The sequence below is a fragment of the Mustela putorius genome, unplaced genomic scaffold (assembly GCF_011764305.1).
Source record: "Mustela putorius furo isolate JIRA1106 unplaced genomic scaffold, ASM1176430v1.1 tig00000929_pilon_pilon_pilon, whole genome shotgun sequence".
In the NCBI taxonomy this organism is placed as follows: Eukaryota; Metazoa; Chordata; class Mammalia; order Carnivora; family Mustelidae; genus Mustela; species Mustela putorius.
In genome coordinates, this window is record NW_025421520.1 from 2017737 (window position 1) to 2024581 (window position 6845).

At 51.4% G+C, this 6845-nt stretch overlaps 1 long non-coding RNA gene across 2 annotated transcripts in view; it reads left to right on the plus strand.

The window, feature by feature from the left end:
- Window positions 1-6845, plus strand: part of LOC123393645 — a 42243-nt gene that overhangs the window by 15900 nt on the left and 19498 nt on the right. For both annotated transcript variants that reach the window (XR_006608474.1, XR_006608473.1), the window contains one exon: window positions 9-82. This is a non-coding gene — a long non-coding RNA (uncharacterized LOC123393645). The remainder of the gene's footprint in view (window positions 1-8; window positions 83-6845) is intronic.

Here is a 6845-nt window from a genome sequence, read left to right on the forward strand (position 1 = left end):
ATAACCAGCCTAGGAAACCCCGAAATCAGGCACGCACAGACTCCGCTACAAGACAGTTGAAGCGCCAGGCGACGCAGGTGGGGTAAGTAATCGCGGAGCGCTGTGGCACCCGGGGACGTTGGAGCGGTTCTGAGAAGGGGCAGGCGAGGTTGCATGCGAGGTCGGCCCGCAGCGAGGAGCTGACGGTCCAGGGTGCTGCCCCTTCCTCTGGCCTCAGGCACCCTGCTCGGCCAGCTCCTGCCTGACTCTGCCACTAAAGGTTTTCTGGAAGCTTCATTTATTTCATTGGATGAAGACCACACGTCCGAGAAATTTTGATTTCTGTCGGCGAGCACAGTACACCACCCAGACTGAAACCCATCGAGAAGGAAGCAAGCCTCCAGGTTAAAGAGTTGTCGTGTGGGAGGGCCCATCCCTGACTCCCGGGAGGGCCCAGCCGCCGCAGAGCAGACAGCGTACCATCCATCTCCTGTCTCTCACCGACCGGGCTGAACAGCGTCTGTCTTTATAAGATACGGCTAAGAAATGTAGGGGATTAATTTGCTTCCAACTATGCGGACATCTAAAATTCACACCAGCCTCGGTGTTCCCGTTCAGAGTTTAGAATATGTTTAACTGGGCTCGTCTTTAGCTACGGGTCACGAATAGTCTACGTATGTTTGTTTGTACACAAATTCAGTATTTCTTCGGGGTACATATGCGATCAGCCTGCCGGCCCGGTTTCCGGGCTGATGGTGGTCAGTAGGGCTTATCTCTCACGAAGCTCGTAATCGGATGTGGCGGTCCTAACCCTTCCTGGAAACTATCCGAACCCTCATGATGTCCTACTGTGGAATACGCCACCCTGTACGACTCTCTGCTTCAGCGTTTACCAGGGAGCTCCCTGTCACGTGCCCGTTGTGGTCCAGGGGCTCCTGCAGGCGTCAGGGACGGAGCCGTGAGCAGACGCAGACCGGGTTCTTGCCCTCACAGGCCGTGCACTTGCCGGGAGGGAAGACGGACGCTGGGGATACAGGGGTCTGTGTGGATTTGCATTAATGGTGCGTGCAGAAGTGAAGGGCTGGCGGCAGGTGTGCAAAGATGTGGTCCGAGAAGCCCCCATGTGCAGCCCCTTGAGCAGAGACCTGAGTGAGTGAGCCGACATTGGCGGTGTCTAAGGGAAAGGTCGTTCTAGGACCAACCCCGGGGCAAAGACCTTGCAGTGAAAGTGTGCTGGAGTCTTCAGGGACTTGTTGCTCTCCCACAGCATACGTTGTCTGTTTAAGGATATTTTTAACTTCATCACAATTTTCAAGTATAGCTAGATTGCTTTCCCAGCCAGACTTGTCATTGTTTGAGGACTGGAACCATATCTTAATGTGTCGTGTACTTCCATAATGGTCGGCCCATAACACATGCTCAACAAACACATTAAAGTTAATGGACTCGGGGAGGAAAAGACTCACATTAACCGTTACGTGACGGACGTGTCGTCGGTACGGAATGTTTCTCAAGGAAAAGGAAAAGCTCCGTTGTCTCAACCGTTCTCGGTCAGTTTCCTGCTAAGATTTTAGAGGCTCGTCGGACCCCATGGAATAACTGAGCGCCGTCCCAGGAACTGGCCCAGTCCCGGGTGTTTGAGGAGACTTTTCCTTACTCTAGAATGCCCACCAGCACCAGCTTGTGTCCTCAGGTTGTGCAGGTTAGTGGAGTCGAGTGGGTGAGGACGGCTTCCCAGGGCAGCCTCGGGGCTCAGAGGAAGTGTTTGGGGGTTCGCTCTGAGTTCAGTCATCTGTAGAGGAGGCATAGTTCAGTTTGTACTGAGCTGGGCTCCGAAATTCATTCGCGTCATGGGTGAAGCAGAGTGAAGGCACTTCGTGGATATTTGGGGAGTTTGGCTTTAGAGGAGCCTGTGTGAAATCATTGGAAAGGCAAGAAATCCTCACATGACTATCCTAGCCCTGGTCTGTGTAGGAACAGACTGAGCATACCTGTGTGTTTCTCCATGTTACACACTTTTGATGGGTAGAGGGTGATTCTAGGAGGCAGTAAGTGCAAAGGTCCTGAGGCGCAAGGCTTCTCGGAATGATCCGTGAGCGAGGGTCAGAAGGTCATTGTACTGTGTGTGCGCCGCACGTTGTCTGTACAAATCACAGCAGCTAGACCTCGATTGATGGGGGACCAGAACGGGCTTCATGTACTGGCTTCATGTTTCACGCTGGGTTGTGATGTCCCGAGACTGAAGGAGATACGGAGGAGACAGATCGGAGGAGGAGTACGCAGAAAGGCAAGGAGCTCTGCTGACTCTGCAAGTTTCTCGAAGTGCGGCTCCCGAGACGAGGGCTTGGATGCAAGTGGGTTTTTTTTTTTTTTTTTTTTTTTTAAGATTTTATTTGACAGAGGAAGAGAGATCACAAGTAGACAGAGAGGTAGGCAGAGAGAGGAGGGGAAGCAGGCTCCCCCCGATGCGGGGCTTGATCTCAGGACCCTGGGATCATGACCTGAGCCGAAGGCAGAGGCCTAACCCACTGAGCCACCCACGTGCCCCTGGATGCAAGTGGTTTATAGAGCCTCGCGAAGGAGGAGACCAGCAAGTTAGACAAACTCCATAATTTGCGGGCCCAGTGCTAAAGACAAGAGCAGAATCCCTTGTTCAAAAGTGATGGAAAAATTCAAGACAACCACAGAGGAGCTTTAAGTCAAGCTTGATGGGGACCCACCAAGGGAAGGGCTCTGTGCAACCATGGGTGCCCTAGGAAGACCTGGGGCTTGCATTTACCAGGAGGTGTTGGCTTGGGCTTCGTCCCCCCGGGGACCCTGGATGGGACCCAGCCCCGCCTGGTCCTCCCGAGGCCGGGGTGTTTATCCACGACTCCCCCATGGGGTGAGGCCCTTGCTGTGGCTTTGCCCCTCACCCTTCCGGCCTGTGCTGCACACAGGCGAGGTGCGCTCCGCAGAGGCGTGTCTCGAGACAGATGTGGGAGTGTGTCTGGTTTGTGGCTCATCTGCGATGATCTCCAGGGCAGGAGATCCCTGTGATCAGGCACCCAAAGCCTGCCTGCCGGGTTTTGCCCAGGACGCGCGATGGTGCAGAGACCATTCCTGCCTGTCTCCGGAGCGGTGCTCGTGCCCGGGTGTCGAGGGCACAGAAATGTGCTGCTGGAGGTGGAGCCTGACATGGGGGAGAGCGTGGTGCTGCTGAACGAAGCAAGGAAACCTCGGTCCGGTGCGGTGTGGCGAGAGCAAGCCCGCAAGCCTGAGAAGGACCCAGAGGGCTGCAGTGCGGGTCCCTCTGCGCAGCGCTCCGGGGAGAGCTAAAAATGCCCCCCACCTCACCCAGCACAGAGCCAGCGTGTGCCAGCGCTCCGCCAGCCCCTGCGAGATCCGGGCTCGGCTCTTCCTCGGGGAGCGCCTCCCGCCTGCGCCTCTGTGCTTCCTCCCGTGGGGCTGTTCTCTCCAGCTGCCCCTGGGGCTGGGGACAGGCTCCGCGCTTGCCCGCGCTCCGTCTCTCTGGGGCTCCCAGGCTCCAGCTGCGAGCCCTTGTCCTTGAGGCGCGTCCGAGCGGCTGCGCCCCGGCCCTTGCGTTCTCCCTTCCACGCTTCCGGGCGCTCTTACAGAACCTCGTCTCCGGCCATCGGGTCCTTAAGGTCCCAACCCTATCGTGTGTTTTTCTCAGTATCACAATCCTTACACACACTTGCTACTGGCACACCCACTCGGTAGAGGCTTTCTGCGCGCCTCCCGCGTGCGGTGCACTCTTGGCGCGGACGGACCCCGCTCTCCTGGAGCTCACGCTCCGGCGGGGCCCCAGAGCCAATGAACAGCAAACAGACAGTTGAAGGTGGGGAGCAGAGCTTGGAAGGAAGCGAGAGAGATGTTGCCGAGACAGAGCCAGGACTGGCTGAGGAGGGCCTCGGGGGGAGACAGTATTTGGCAGCTGGGCAGAGTGATCGAGCTGCGGGGATGGAGCAGCATCTGCGGATCTGAAGGGATAAGACCAGCGTGTCTTGTGGTGTCAGGGAAGGAAAGGAAGCAGAATGACCCTGGTGTCTTGAGTCTGAGCCCCTGGGAGGGTTGTGGTTGTGGCTGGAGGTGGGGATATTGGGCGGCCATGAAGGGGTTGTGAGGGGCTCTCCTGGGGAGAAGGTGGGAACAGCTGATGGTGCCCTCGGTGGAATCCCTGGTAGGACTGAATAGTTCTGTAGGTTTAGTAAGTATTTTTAGGTCTGTCATCAATGACGATCCAAATACAATTTTGGAAAAATGGAACATTTGCTTTGGGGAGAAATCATTCTCTGCCATCTCAGGCCAAATTCTATAGTAGGCAACAGTCAAGCTTTTCTGATGGCTAAAGGGTTAGGAAGAAGTCCCTGTTTTTCTTGGAGGCAACTGTGTGATTGGCATAGTGTGTGTTTGTGCGATTGATGGGAAAGTTACATATTGAAAGTTGCTCTGTTTTAAAATCTTATTTTATTATTTTTTATTTCATTTTTTCAAAGACTTTATTTATTTATTTGACAGAGATAGCGCAAGTAGGCAGAGCAGCCGGTTGAGGGAGAGAGAGAAGCAGGTGGCCCGTGGAACAGGGAGCCCTACGTGGGGCTTGAACCCAGGACCCTGGGGTCATGACCTGAGCTGAAGAGAGATGCTTAACTGATTGAGCCCCCCAGGGGCCCCTGAAAGTTGCTCTTTTAAAATGCAGCCCCAGCCATTATGCAGAAGGGCCCACTGCTTTGCTTCCAGGGTAAAGTTAAACTGTTTTCACGAACCCAGTGAAATGGAGTGTTTCTTTGAAATAATTTACATACAAAGATACACTACAGCCTTAAAAAAGATAATCTTCTTTTTTTTCTTTAAGAGACAGTCTTCTTAGTCTTGGCCAGAATTTCCTAGTTAGCTGCTTAAATTCGGCAAGGATATGAAAACAGGACTGAGGAAAACAGGTGATAGCCCCCCCCCCCCCCCCCCCCCCCCCCCCCCGCCAATAACCTAGAGCAAGGTCACCCTGACGGGACATGTGAGGAAATTGTGGAAGCCATCTGAGACTTGCTCTTTGTCACATACAAAGACAGTTCTGGAAATTGTGCTGCCTCTGAAGAGTGGTCGGGCTTGGGAAGGCCAGGCGCACACTCAGGAGATGAGGCCTGCTCGGGCAGCTTGAAACGTGTCCCTTGCTGGTGGCACCATTGTGGCCCAGCGTCCCAAATCCTGTTGGCCGCCTAGGCTCGTCTGTCCTTTAAAACCTGTCTTGGGTCATCTCTCTCTCTCTCTCAGACTGCTGTTCTGTTCTGATTCCTAGTGCTAATTATAAAACACCCATCCCTCCAACTAATAGGAAAAAAAACCCGTCAAGAATCTTTTAAGACATTTCATAGAATTTATGTATCTACCATCAACCTTTGACTCCATAGACAGAAATTGTTAACTGGGCAATTTGAATGATCTTAATATTGATTTAAGCTTTTAAATGGTTTTTGAGACATTTTATCCTAATGCCATCCTGAGAACTGAGAGGGCAAAAATGATGTTCTAATTTATCAAATCTCCATTTTAAATGGTGTAAACTAATGTTGAGACCTAGCTCCTTAAATATTTGATGTGTACTCTAATATTTGTACACTTTTTTAGAGAGAAATTGAGTGTTTTTCCTGTATGCTAGTGATTAGCCTCTATATTCATGTTTCTCGAGTGGGATCAAGAAGCCTTTGATTTAGCAAATCAGGGTCAAGAATATCATCTAAATTGCAATTTTACCCAAACTCAAATAATCATTTTTGGTGGTTTTCCTTTGGCACTTAGATGGGTATCTCAAATACCTCTATTAAAATCAGTAAAGGTGCTTATTCAGTGCGTTGATTCTGTGTGCAGTCTGTTGGCACATACAACACAAGAGGGACACTAAATGTTCGCACTTGAGTAGGTGGGGGTTTGGTAACAGCAGGAGAAAGAAATTAGATGTGGCTCATTGGACAGAACTCTATGGCCTCAGGAACCTCCTTATGCAGTCTCATAAGTCACGTAAGTCCAAGCAGCTCCTACTTGTCAGCTTCCTCCATTATGACCAAAGGAACAAGTTGGGTTCTTCTGCTTTTTCAGTAAGACGGTCTCTGCTCCCTGCATGGCCAAATAGTCCTCAGTCTCAGTAGCTTTCCCTGTGGAAGGCTTGGCTGGAATGATGATATGTAAAGCATGGTCATTCCTTTCCACTATTCCCCATTGCCAGCTCCATTTGTAAAGAGAGATAAGGCTATGTGACCTGTGCCATATCATCTGGACTTCTAGAGAAATAAAGATACATAGCCATGCTTCTATATTATGTCCATAAGGCCGATAAAGAAACAGTCATGTGTAGCTCAAATGTGCTTTTAAAGAAAACTTCCGTTGATGGCATAGTTCAGAATCACATTGCTCAGGACCAGGGAAAACTCTACGTTCACAAGAGCTGGTACATTTACTTCAGATAAGGGTGCTGTAAGCATTGCCTTGACTGCCAGGAAGTCTGTCTCTCTATCTGTCCATTGGTCCATCCATCCATCTAACCATCCAACCTTCGATCCATCCGTCCATCCATCCATCTGTCCGTCCATCCACCCAAGCCATCCATGCAGGTACATGGGTAGATGGTGACCACCCTTATACCTACTGCCAATCTTTACTTCCTGGCTTTCATCTTTTTCTCAGTGTTGATTGCTTTGGGTCTGTGCCGTTGTCAGCCATGTGCAATCCCATTCGGACATGGCCTACGTGTGGAAGAGCCCACTAGTGCTAAGACTTTGTTTCCTGAAAACAAACTCTTAGACATGTGATTGCAGTGTTCGGGAATATGTTTATTAAATTAAACCGAAAAATTTCAAGTTTCCTTTACC